The sequence below is a fragment of the Callithrix jacchus genome, chromosome 14, assembly GCF_049354715.1.
Source record: "Callithrix jacchus isolate 240 chromosome 14, calJac240_pri, whole genome shotgun sequence".
Lineage (NCBI taxonomy): Eukaryota > Metazoa > Chordata > Mammalia > Primates > Cebidae > Callithrix > Callithrix jacchus.
In genome coordinates this window covers 21,747,957-21,761,842 of record NC_133515.1, presented here as the reverse complement: position 1 = coordinate 21,761,842, position 13,886 = coordinate 21,747,957, and positions in this window count along the sequence as shown.

Below are 13,886 nucleotides of genomic sequence, written 5' to 3'. Positions count from 1 at the left end.
TTTTTTTTGAGACAAAGTAAATTTTTTTTTTTTGAGGGTCTTGCTTTGCTGTCTAGGGTGGAGTGCAGTGATTTGATCTTGGGTCACTGCAGCTGCGACCTCCCTGGCTCAAGTGATCCTCTCACCTCAGTCCTCGGAGTAGCTGGGACTAGAGGACTAGAGTTGTGCACCTCCACACCTGGCTATTTTTTTTTTTTTTTTTTTTTGCTGTTTTTAGAGAGGGGGTTTTGCCATGTTGCCCGGGCTGGTTTTGAACTCCTGGGCCCAAGCAATCCTCCCACTTCGGCCTCCCAAAGTGCTAAGATTACAGGCATGAGCCACCACACCTGGCCTCAATGTAACTTTTAACGGCTGTGTAGTATTCCATTATGTGGTTGTATCCAAAATTACTTAACAAGTCCTCAGTTTATTTCAAAATTTTTGGTCCTATTTTGAATAATGTTCTAGTAAATACTCACAAAATACATACACAATGGCTGGGTGCGGTGGCTCATGCCTGTAATCCTAGCACTTTGGGAGGCCAAAATGGGTGGATCACCTGAAGTCAGGAGTTCAAGACCAGCCTGGCCAATATAGTGAAGCCCCATCTCTACTAAAAATACAAAAACTAGTCGGGCATGTTGGCACACACCTGTAATCACAGCTACCTGGAAGGCTGAGGCAGGAGAATTGCTTGAATCCAGGAGGCGGAGCTTGCGGTGAGTGGAGGGAGAAGCACCTCAAGTCCTTCAGATACCTATTGCCAAATTGAGCCCTTGTTTTAGAGGTTTACTACATTCAGCACAACTCAGGGTTTGGGGAATAGAGAAGGGGGTGCAGGCAGAGGTCCTCTCCCTGTCCCCACAGACCTCCCTTGATGAGGTCCAAGTCTGGACAGGTGGAGTGTGGCATTGCACCGGCAGGTCCTGCTTCCTCTACTTCCCCTAAATCCATCCAGTGGAGCCTCATTGTTCAAGTCTATTTTTTTTAATTCCCCAAGACAGAGTCTCACTTTGTTGCCCGGGCTGGAATGCCATGGCAAGATCTTGGCTCACTGCAACCTCCACCTCCTTAGTTCAAGCAATTCTCCTGCCTCAGCCTCCTGAGTAGCTGGGACTACAGGAGTGCATCATCACTCCTGGCTAAGCTTTTTTTTTTTTTTTTTTTTGTATTTTTAGTAGAGAAGGGGTTTCATCGTGTTGGCCAGGCTGATCTTGAACTCCTGACCTCATGATCCACCTGCCTCAGCCTCCCAGAATGCTGGGATTACAGGTGTGCATCACCCTGCCCAGCCTCAAGTCTCTTTTTTTAAACTCCAGGAGGCCTGATATTCATGAGGGATTGGGGCTGGCAGAAGGGCCTCAAAGTTTTCAAGGCTTGGGGAATAGTCTTTAGCCTGGTTCAGGATAACCCACGTGATTTTGATTCCAAAGGGACAGGAAAAAAAATGATTGATATGGAAGTTGTCAAAATACAACTTTCAAGACATTAAAAAAATTAACCCTTTTACTAATAGGCAGTAGACTTGTGTCAAAAATTTAACTCACTGTAAAAAGAAAAAAAACAAATGCAGTTTTTCCTACGATGCTTTCACAACATCTCAACACTGAATATTTCTGTGACCTCTAGTCACTGAAATGCATGGGGATTTCTCCCACAAGCAGTCCTTCAGCAGTTGACACCAGCTGGGTATCCTAATTCACTCCGACACTGTCTACCTGGACTTAGCATTGGATCCCACAGGTTGAAGGCTCGGTCCCGCAAGACATCCTTCCACTTCAGATTCCAGTTGCAAGTGGTAGGTTGTCATCTATTTTTAGTAGAGATGGCCTATAAATGATGATGATTGATGGCCTATAAATCTGAGCTCCTGTGATTGCTTCCCTCGAATTCCAAGAATTTGCTAGAGCAGCTCACAGAACTCAGGGAAACACTTAGGTTTACTGGTTCATTCTAAAAGACATTACAAAGGATACAGACGAACACCAGATGAAGAGATGTGCAGAGTGAGGCCTGTGAGAAGGGGTGTGGGTCGTGGAGTTTCCATGCCCCTCTGAGGCAACACCCTCCAGGAACCTTCTTGTGTTCAGCTATCTGGGAGCCCTCCCAAACCCTGTCCTTTTTGCATTTTTAAGGGTGGTTTTATTACATACACATGATTGACTGAACCATTGGTCACTGATGACTGACACAATCTTCAGCCCCTCCACTCCTCAGTGGTTGGAGAGTGGGGCTAAAAGTTCCAAGTCTCCAGTCTTGCCTTGGTCTTTCCTGTGACAAGCTCTGAAGCTACTACACTGGGGCTGCCAGCCACCAGTCATCCTGTTAGCATGCAAATGACATTCTTATCATTCCAGAGATTCCAAGGGTTTTTAAAGGCTCTATGTCAGGAAACAGGAGATGAAGAACAAATATATATTTCACAACATCACACTCATTGTTGGGGGAATTGACAAGATAGCAAAACTGATCAAAGGAGGATAAGGAGAGACTGAGGTCAAGGCTGCAGTGGGCCGAGATCACACTACTGCATTCCAGGAGGGGCTGCAAAATTCTCTCTCTCTCTCTCTTTCTCTCTCTCTCTATATATATACCATATATGTGTGTGTGGTGTGTGTGTGTGTGTGTGTGTGTACAGAGAGAGAGAGAGAGAGACATGCAGATATACATATACATATAATCAGTGGAATAAAAAATGCTGGAATGAGAAGCAAAGGTTAGTTGCATGCAGTGGCTTGTGCCTGTAATCCCAGCTATGCAGCAGGCTAAGGTGGGAGGATCACTTGAAGCCAGGAGTTCAAGACCAGCCTGGGCAACATAGTAAGACCCTGTCTCAAATGCATTAAAAAAAATTTTTTTTAATGAGCAAAATTATGTACAAATTAAGACAATAATATTAATTTTTTTTTAAAAATGAAGCAAAGTTGATACAAAGAGGGCAATAATACAACAGTTGGGTTTACCTTTTCTACAGAACAGAAATAATTTTGTATTCTAGTGAATAAAAATTACTTGCCACTTATTAATCTCCTGCAAGTTAACAACTGACTCTACAGAACCTTGTCTTCAATCAATAGTAAATGGTAAGTCAAACAAAAATAGTTTTTTTTTTTTGAGATGGAGTCTTACTCTGTCACCTAGGCTGGAGTGCAGTGGTGTGATCTCAGCTCACTGCAACCTCTGCCTCCTGGGTTCAAGCAATTCTCCTTCCTCAGTCTCCCAAGTAGCTGGGACTACAAGTGCCTGCCACCACATCAGGCTAATTTTTGCATTTTTAGTAGAGATGGGGTTTCACCGTTTTAGTCAGGATGGTCTTGATGTCCTGACCTCATGATCTGCCTGCCTCAGCCTCCCAAAGTGCTGGAATTATAGGCGTGAGCCATCCACTTGGCCAAAGATATTTTTCTTTAGAAAAGGGGTCAGCAAACTGTGGCCCAGGGGTCAGCTCTGGCTTCTTGCCTGTGTTTGTAATAGAGATTTACTGGAACACAGCCACACTCATTTGTCATGTATTGTCTATGGCTGCCTTCTTGTTGTAATGGTGGTTGAGCATCTGTGACAGAGACCTCATGCTTTTCAGGCTGAAAAGATTTACTATACTATCTGACCTTTTACAAAAAAGTTTTGTGGACCTCTGCATGAGAGCATCAGATTCCTCTTGGGCAGGCAGTTTAGACCCTGAAAAGGCACACATACTCTCTTTGCCTTTTCCCCACATTTGGATAATTGTTAACACAGTGTTTTAGTCTTTTGCCCTTATACTTGATCTTATAAGGGCAGTTCTGCCTTAGCCAGTCTAACTGTTTAGACTTTTGTTAAGGTAAATCTATAAAAATGTGGAGATCCAGGCTGGGTGCACTGCCTCACACTTGTAATCCCAGCACTTTGGGAGGCCGAGGCAGGAGGATCACTTGAGCCCAGGGGTTTGAGACCAGTGTGGGCAAACTGGTGAGACCCTGTCTCTACAAAATAAAAGGAAAAAAATTAGCCAGGCATGGTAGCAAATGGGGAGGCTACTAGGGAGGCTGAGGCATGAGAATTGCTTGAGCCCAGGAGGTTGAGGCTGCAGTGAACCATGATCATGCCACTGCACTCCAGCCTAGAAGACAGAAGACCTTTCACTCAGGGGGGAAGACAAAGCAGGGATCTGGGACATGGGGTAGGGCTTCTTCTTCTTCTTTTTTTTTTAAATGAGAGCAGCCTCTATTTTACAAAATTGAATAAAATTCCCTTGGGCAGGGATTTTAACAGGAAGTTTGGAAGAGAGAGGTGGAGACGGCTGTGAGGAAAATGAGTATGAGAGAAAAAGAGAATATTAAGAAATGTTGCTTAGGCTATGCAGTAGGGTGATCTCAGCCCACTGCAGCCTTGACTCCCCGGGCTTAGGTGATCCTCCCGCCTCAGTCTTCCAAGTGGCTGGAACCACAGATGTGTGCCACCACACCTGACTAATTTTTATTTTTGAGATGGAGTCTTGCTGGGTCCCCCAGGCTGGAGTGCAGTGGTGCTATCTCAGCTCACTTTAACCTCCGGCTCCCAGGGTCAAGTGATTCTTCTGCCTCAAGCCTCCCAATTAGCTGGGATAACAGGTACCCACACCACACCCAGCTAATTTTTTTGTATTTTTAGTAGAGACAGATTTCATCATGTTGGCCAGGCTGGTCATGAACTGACCTCTAGTGATCCATCTGCCTCAGCCTCCCAAAGTGCTGGAATTACAGGTGTGAGCCACTGTGTCTGGCCTAATTTGTTATATTTAGTGAATACGAGGTCTATGTTGCTTGCACTGGTCTTGTACTCCTGGGCTCAAGAAATCCTCCTGTCCTGGCCCCCCAGTGTGCTGGGATTACAGGTATGAGCCACTATCCCTGGCCTGTAAATTGTCTTAATGTTTTAAGTTCAACTTACAAATCTACTGTTCTATTTATAAGGCCTCTTTTTAATATAACAAAGAGAAAAGCCACTTCTCTTTGAATTAACGCTTAGTTGTATCATTGCTTTACATCACCAACCTAAATCACAAACAGAGAGAGAGGTTCTCAAAGTAAACGATGTTTGTTTGGGAATAGAGCATTGCGGCAGGAATATGCACGCCATAGTAAACCATGTTTATATTCACGGTAAGTAAAGAAGACAAAGTTTTTTACAGGAAGAGAAAGATTTTCAAAAGAAAAAATGAGCATTACATCAGTGTTTTGAAATAGTTATGCTTGGCTACTAAGAGCAATAACAGAGAAATTGCCATTCTGAGGTCGGACAGGCAGCTGCTGGGCAGATGGCCTTAAAGAAGTGTATTTTGTGTAAGGTTGCAATGGCCTTTGTGCAGGTTGTGGTTTTTGGAGAGTGTTTTTCATGATCAGGCATACAAGCCTGAGAACCCTTTCTTCATGGCCTTCCCTGGCTTCATTTTCTTAACATTAATTAAGAATGTTAACGAATTCTTAACAAACAGGGTTTTCTTAACATTAGTGTCTCCATTTTGAGTTTGACAACTTTCACACCATATTAAATCTTTCTAAATACTTAACTCTCTTTTCTAGCATAGTCAATTGCGTTCCCTTAAATATTTTAAATAACAAATTTAATGTATCTGATTATTTCAAACACTACAAATGCCTGCCAAGGCAGACTTAAAACTCTGATGAATAAAATCTTTCTAGCCACCCAAGCAATCCCTAAAACTCCAAAAAAAAAAGAGGAAAGAAAAGAAAAAACGTAATAAATCAGACTAAAAATTCACACACTTTTTGCAAACTTAACCACATTGTTTTAGACCTTTCAGATTAAAGTAGAAGTCTAATATCAATTACACATTTCAAATTGGAATTACAAAATTAATATTGTTTCAGACACATTAAATAACAAAGTCATTACTCCGGGGACTCTAAAACAACACTTAATTTTAAACTTAAGGAGAAAGTGTTGCTGCAGTGGGTTTCCTCTAGGTCATCAGCTCTATGCCTTTTTTTCCCCCGGGGTATTGTAAAGCTGCTGAATTAAGGGGTGCAAATTGCAGATTCACCACTACAGGTGATTCCTAGGTCAAAGATTCTGACACTGAGGTTTCTGAGTCAAAGTTTCAGGTACGTGATTTGGGCTATTGGCTAGTGAATCTGAGACAGGGTCATTGGTTTATACTCACCACAGGATAACACGCTGAGTCATTCTAGAGTTGGGATCAGGCTCCTAAGTCAGCAAGGAGCCTGATTGGTTTCGTTGCTTTTTAGTTGTGAATTGGTTTCGTAACCAAGTCCCATGAATACCTTTTAAATGTCATGCTTACCCATTTTATCTTATCTGCTTTCAACTTTTTCCACCTAATTTACATAGGTACAATTTTGCATCTTCTATCTGGTTTGTAGTTGATATCTTTTATTGCTTTATCCTACTCAACTAATTTCTTTACTGCCTGTTTTTTTTTTTTTTAATGTGTATTGATGACAATTCTAAACTCATTCTACTGATTAACAGGTGCTTTAAAATCTGAGTATCTTATGCATTTACTGCCTGGGATGGCCCGTCCTGCCAGCTTAAGTATGTGGCCACTGCTCACAGTGCCATGTGATAATAAGTAAGGGAGAGATGTTGCCCAGACTCTTCTAGGAGAAGCCAGTAGGACCTTCTAGGGTTTGTATGCAAACCACAGCAATATGTGGAGTGTGGCAGAGCATGGCCCCACGAGGATGTGACAGTGGCCAGTGCAGCTCAGCTTAGTCTGATAGGAAGAGCTGGAGAGGAGAGCCAAGTCTATACAGGCTTGACAGCCACAAAGACCTCAACAGCTAACATGGCTGAGTGCACTTGATGTGCTATCTCATTCAGAAAAAAAGGACCAATCAGAAAGGAGTTGACTCCTATTTCTACCCTAGAAATTGCTAACCTATTTGCATCTAAATGATGTTCGTCACCTCTCTTCATCACCTCCTCTGGGGGCTCTGCATGGATTTGGCCCCTGCATTATTGATCTTTCTTACCTAAATCATGATTCACATGAACTTACTAATGTGCTGTGTAACAACTACCATCTTAAACATAAAAGCCCTCTTTTGATTCCATGGCTCCCTCCAGCTACCCCTGCATTTCTCTGTCCCCCTTCCCCCTCTCTGTACCCACTTTTATTTTACAGCAAAACTACTCAAGGAGTCTCCCTGCCTCCATGTCTCTGCCTTTCATTCTCTCCTTAGTTCACTCCAGTCAGACTACTGTCCTGAAGCTCTTCATCACTTTTGTTTTAGGGCCACCGACATCCTCTTTCTTACCAGATACAATGGGCATGTCCTCACTTACTCAACTACTCAGCATTGTTGGGCCTGGTGGACTACATTCTCCTTCACCCACCTTTGCCTGCTCTCTCCTCTCTCCAGATGTTTCTCTCGTCTCACTGGCTACTCCTTTTTTGTCTCCTTTGTTAGCTAGATTTCTTCCTTCCAATCTCACAGTGCTGGTATGCCCATTGCTCAGTTTTTAGCAATTCTCTCTTTTCCAGTGACATTCATTAGGTAGTTTCATGTGACCCATGACATTATATGCCTTCTACATGACAGTTACTCCTGAATATGTATCTCAGGAAATTTTGGATTTACTTTTAATTAAACTTTTTTTTTAAACAGATGAGGTCTCTCTTTATAACCCAGGCTGGAGTGTAGCAAGAGGGTGGTGTGAATAGCTTAGTGCAGCTTTGAACCATGGACTCAAGTGATCCATGAACTGTATGGGGAAGCTCCTCAGCTTCCTGAGTAGCTGGAACTACAGGCATGTATCATCATGCCTGGCTGACTTTTTTTTTTTTTTGCAGAGACAGGGTCTTGCTCTATTGCCCAGGCTGATCTCAAACTCCTGGCCTCAAGTGATCCTCTTGCCTCAGCCTCCCAAAGTGCTGGGATTACAGGTGTGAGACCTGTCTGGGCTAAGATTTGGATCATATATTCAATTGACGATTTGACATATTCATGTGGATATCTAACAGATATCTCAAATATTGATTAACTTAGCCAAAAATACAGAAATTTTGACCTCTGCCCACACAATACTTGCCCCTTCCTCAGATTTCTCCATTTCTGTTAAATATCCCCATTTCCCCAGTTACTCAGCCCTTAAACCTATGAATGCCCCTTGCTTGCTTTCTTTCCCTCATCTCCCACATTGATGCAATCAGCTAGTTCTGATACCTTTATGCCAATAATATATTCCTCACCGCCTTGTCTCCTATTGCCTGAGTCTAAGATGTCAGTCTCTTCTGCATAGTCCGTTGCCCTGCCCTCCTGACTGATCTGCTTCCATTTTGACATTTCAACTCCTCCTTCCCCCAGGGTCAATTTTCCACACAACAGCAAGAGTAGCATTTTAAAACCATGTATTAGACCATCTCCTTTGTGCTTGAGAACCTCCAAGGGCTTTGCAAGGCACACCAAGTTCACATCTCTTCTACTGGGTCCTGGCTCTTCCCTGCCCCTCTGCCCTCCTCTCAGACCCTCCACCTATTGCTCATGCTGCTCCAGCCACAATGGCCTTCTTGCCATGCCACATTTGTGCTAAGCCCATGTCCAACCTCGGGGCCTTTGCACTTGGGTTTCCTCTGCTTGGCAAGCTGTACCCCAGATCTTTGCATGATTGGCACCTTCTCTACATTCAGTCACCTGCTCAAGCCACCTTTTCAGGGGGGCTTCCCTGGCCTCCTCATCTGAAGCAGCACCTCTGATTGCACTCATCAAGTTATTCTGTATCCTGTTTTCTTGCTTGGTGATTTTCCATTACTGATGAGGAAATGAACCACAGAATGCTAGAGCGGATGACCAGAACTTGCTCCCACCCGCACATTATTACAGAGGAGGAAATGAGGTCAGGGATAAGATGGATCCAGGTTTTCTGCTCTAGTCCAGACTGCAGGTACAGCCTTGACCTCAGCTGTGCTCACTCTTGGCGCTTATCCAACCCTCTATCTCTAGCTGCCCCATTTACCAGAAAATGAAATGTTCTCAGAGACAGTGAGCCCTTGACTTGGACAGCAGCTTAGGGCTCCTGGTACTCTGCTTTCTTCCTCTCTGCCATCCTTTCCCCTCCAAGCCCTGCCGTCCCCTGTGATTCTGGCCCACATGTTGCATTTCATGGTTTCATGACCTGCTTTCTGAGAGGGAATTGAATTTTCACGATTACTTATATAAGCAAATAATTATGCTTATACAAATGAGAAATCTAGTGCTTCTGGACTTCCTAGAGATAAACTCTTATCACTTGGCTTGCTTCCACATTGCTAATTAAGGACCCAGGATGTGAGCGAGATGTGCTAAAAGTTGGGAGGAGGCTCTGACTATGGGCCCACACCCCTGGGCAGGCAACACACCAGTCTTCTAGGTCATCCTCACCCCAGCTTCTAGTTGAATCAGATGTTTGTGAATTACTCAGGAAGGCTGTATGGGGAATGAAGAATGAGGTGGGGAACAGGTCTGTGCAGAAGACACGCTGACTTACCCCTCTACCTCTAACCAGGATGTTGTAGCAGCCAACTACCTGCTGTCTGTCTTCCAGAGCATGAGTGCTTTCCCCCACTTTTATATCTTTCATCTTCTTCCAGCCCACCTACTTGCTGACTCCAGTCCAAGCTTGTAGGGTAGGCCACAGCCTGTCCCTACAGAGTACCCATTGCAGAATCTGACACCAAGTTGAATTCTCCTCTCCAGGTACACAGGCTCTCCTTGAAAGCTGGTAGAAGCTGTGGAGGTGTGGTGTGTAACCTGCTGCAGGTGGAGACAAGTTGGCTTCACAGCCCTTCAGAAAGACTGCCTTCTTCCAGTTGTATTTGTGTACTGGGTTGGGTGTGGGAAAGATTGACTTTCCCCACTCAAGTTATCGGAGTGGGGAAAGTCAATAATCCTTTCCATTTAGTGGTAGACCATTTCTGTCTTCTAGGCCAAGGACACATAGTGCAGAGAAACAAATTGTTTGTTACCTAGGGAGAGAACTTGGCTCTAAACCTGCAATAGAAAGGTAGATTCTGGTCTGGAGGGGCAATTTTAATCTTTGGCTCAGATCTAGAAATTGGAACCCAAGGCTTTTGAACATTGGGTTCCAGGGGATTAAAAAACGATATCAGTCATTCACAAATATATTTGCTTAACATAAAGAGATCTGTCAAAACATTAGAAAAAACAAGAACAAAAATCCAATAATACAAAATTTGTTAAACACATTTACCAAAAAAAAATTTTTTTTTTTTTTGGTAAAAATTTAAATGTCATAAATAAAGCTAAAGTTCCTCTTAATGACTTGCTCCTTCACTCTATCCCACTCCGAGTAACCACTATTTTCAGTCTGGAACTCTCTGCCTCTATATACCTTTAGAAGCACATGGTTATGCATTGCAGAAGTGCAGTGTTTTGTTTTATGTAAATGTTATCACTTTGTTCTTGTTCCACAATTTGCCCTTTTCTCTCAATGCTTTTCTTGGATATCATCCCATTTCAGTACCATCTCCTTTTTTTTTTTTTTTGACTTACCATGGTTTATTTAACCTTGCCTCTACCAATAGATATGTAGTAGGTTGTTTCTAGTAGATTTTGTTAAGTATTTATAAACAACACATCAGTAGATGTCCATAAATTTCTTTAGGGAAGATGCCAAATAGTGGAACTGCTGAGCCAAAGAACATACTTAAAAAACCCAAAAAACTAGACACTACCAATTTTCTCTCCAAAATGGCTGTACCCACTTACCCATACAGAGATGATTTGGAATCTGGCTTCCTCACAAGGTGAGATGCCTTCACAGTTTCGTTCTTCCTGGCATGTCTTTGCTTTTGGATCTGAGGGGGCTGGTAGAACTGTATCACTCAGTCAAGGATAGGGGGCTGAATGAGAGCTCGAGCTCACAGGCTCCTCTGCTTTCTTCCCAGACCATCTGCTTTCCTGCCACCATCTATGTTCCATCTTACAGAATGGTCGCCACTTGGATGTCTTCTCCAACAGCCGTGTCATCCTTTGCACTGCAGTTATGAAGTAGAGCTAGGAGAGGGTTCTGCCAGCCTCTGCCCCAGCTTGGAGAACTTCAAAGAAGGAGAGTATTGAGAGTTAGCTGCCAAGGACTGGCAGCTCCCTCAGCTCAACAGTGGTCTTTACGCAAGAAGTCAGATATGTATTTTTTGATAAAATCTTCAAAAATTATTATTTTATTTCTGTATAATACATTTGCATGACTCAAAAATCAAACCGTAGGTCAGGCATGGTTGCTCATGCCTGTAATCCTGCAAGTTGGAAGGCCGAGGCAGGAAGATCATTAGAGCCCAGGAGTTCAAGACCAGCCTGGGCAACACAGTGAGACCCTGTATCTAAAAAAATTAAGAAATTTCGCTGGGAATGGTGGCTGATATGGTTTGGCTCTGTGACTCAACTCAAACTTCACGTTGAATTTTAATCCTCAATGTTGAGGGAGGGTCCTGGAGGAAGGTGATTGGATCATGGGGGTGGTTTCTTCCTTGCTGTTCTCATGATAATGAGTGAGTTCTCACAAGATGTGGTTGTTTGAAAGTGTAGCACCTCCCTCTTCACTCTCTCTCTCTCCTGCTCCGCTGTGGTAAGCCGTTCTCGTTTCCCCTTTGCCTTCCACCACGATTGTAAGCCCCCTGAAGCCTCCCAGCCATGCTTCCTGTACAGCCTGCAGAGCTGTGAGTCAGTTAAACCTCCTTTGTTCATAAATTACCCAGTCTCAGGTCATTCGATAGCAGTGTGAGAACGGACTAATATAGTGCGGTATGCTTGTAGTCGCAATTACTCAGGAGGCTGAGGTGGGACGATTGCTTGAGCCTGGGTGACAGAGCAAGACCTTGTCTCAAAATAAAATAAATAAATGAATAGCAAATTTAAAAAAACCAAACTGTATAAAATGTGTTCATAAAAGTGTCTTGTGCCGACACCTGTCCCTATATATCTTATTTCTCAGCCTCTGACAACTACTTTGTTCATTCCTTTTTTTTTTTTTTTTTGAGACGGAGTTTCGCTCTTGTTACCCAGGCTGGAGTGCGATGGCGCGATCTCGGCTCACCGCAACCTCCGCCTCCTGGGTTCAGGCAATTCTCCTGCCTCAGCCTCCTGAGTAGCTGGGATTACAGGCACGCGCCACCATGCCCAGCTAATTTTTTGTAGTTTTAGTAGAGACGGGGTTTCACCATGTTGACCAGGGTAGTCTCGATCTCTTGACCTCGTGATCCACTGTCTCGGCCTCCCAAAGTGCTGGGATTATAGGCTTGAGCCATCGCGCCTGGCCTGTTCATTTCTTATGTATCTTCCAGAATTAAAATAATCAAATGCAAGCGCAGTGGAATGCATTGCTCTTCTTCCCCTATCTTTTGTTACTTCAGAGTTAGCATATCATCTTGTTGTTTTTCAGGTATCAGCATGTCTTGGAGAGGATTTCATATTTGTGCAGAGAGCATTATTGCTATAAGGAAATACCCAAGACTGGGAAATTTATAAAGAAAAGTGGTTTAATTGGCTCACAGTTCCACAGGCTGTTCCACAGGAAGCATGGCAGCATCTGCTTTTGAGGAGACCTCAGGGAACTTTTACTCATGCAGAAGGCAAAGTGGGAGCAGGTGTCTTATATGACAGGAGCAGGACTGAGACGAGAGAGAGAGAGAGAGAGAGAGAGAGAGAGAGAGAGAGAGAGAGAGAGAGAGAGAGAGAGAGAGAGAGAAGGCACTAGAGCAAGAGAAAGAGAGAGAGAGAAACAGAGAGACAGAGAGATAGGAAGCCACACACTTTTAAACAACCAGATCTTGTGAGAACTCTATCACAAGAACAGCACCAAAGAACTCCACTCCCATAATGCAATCACCCCACACCCCACCACCTCCAACACTGGGAATTACAGTTTGACATGAGATTTGGGCTGGGACACAGATCCAAACCATACCAGGGTGCTTTCTCATTCTTTTCTATAGCTGTGTGGTATTCTATGTTCTGTAGTTCATTTAGCCTGTTTTTTGTTAATAGACACTTGAGTTACTTCCATTTTTTCTTATTACAAATGATGTACAATGAATAATTTTGATCATTTTTCATTTCACATGGGTCATATCCAACTGTAGGATCAATCCCCAGGAGTGAAATTGCTGGATCAAAGGGCAAGTGCACTTGTGATTTTCATAGTTAGCAAATTTTGCTCTATAAGGATCATATCAATTTATAGTCCCACATGTAATATTTAACAGTGAAGATTTCCCCACAGTTTGACCAACAGATTCTGTTAAACTTTTGATTTTTGTCAATATGATGGGAAAATATTAGTATCTCTTGTGCTTTTCATTTGCCTTTCTTATTACCAGTAATGTTGAACATTGTTTTACTCTGACCAAGATCAAATAGTATTTTCTTCTCTGTGACAGACTTGTTAATATCCCTTGCCTCTTGTTTTGCTGGATTTTGTTCTTTTTTTGCCCTAATGTTTTGAGGCAGTTCTTTAGATGTGAAGCAAATTATCCCTTTACCTGGAATGTGGGTTGCAAATACTTTTCTCCTGGCTTGTTTCGTGCTTTGACTTTTCTTCTGGTGACTCCCACAATCCTGACAGTGTACGTTTTGCATCATTCATTCTTACACCCCCATGCCCTTGTTCATGCTGGTTCCTCTACCTCAGGGCCTTTTCTTTTATCTGGGAACTTTTTTTAGAGATATGGTCTCACTGTGTCACCCAGGCTGGGTGCAATGGTGTGATCATAGCTCACTGCTGTCTTGACCTCCTGGGCTCAAGTGATCCTCCTATCCCAGCTTCCCAACTAGCTAGGACTACAGGTGCGTGCCAGCATGCTTGGTTGATTTGATTATTTTATTTTTTTGTAGAGATGGAGGTCTCACTATGTTTCCCAGGCTGGTCTTGAGCTCCTGGGCTCAAGCTATCTTCCTGCTTCTGCCACCTAA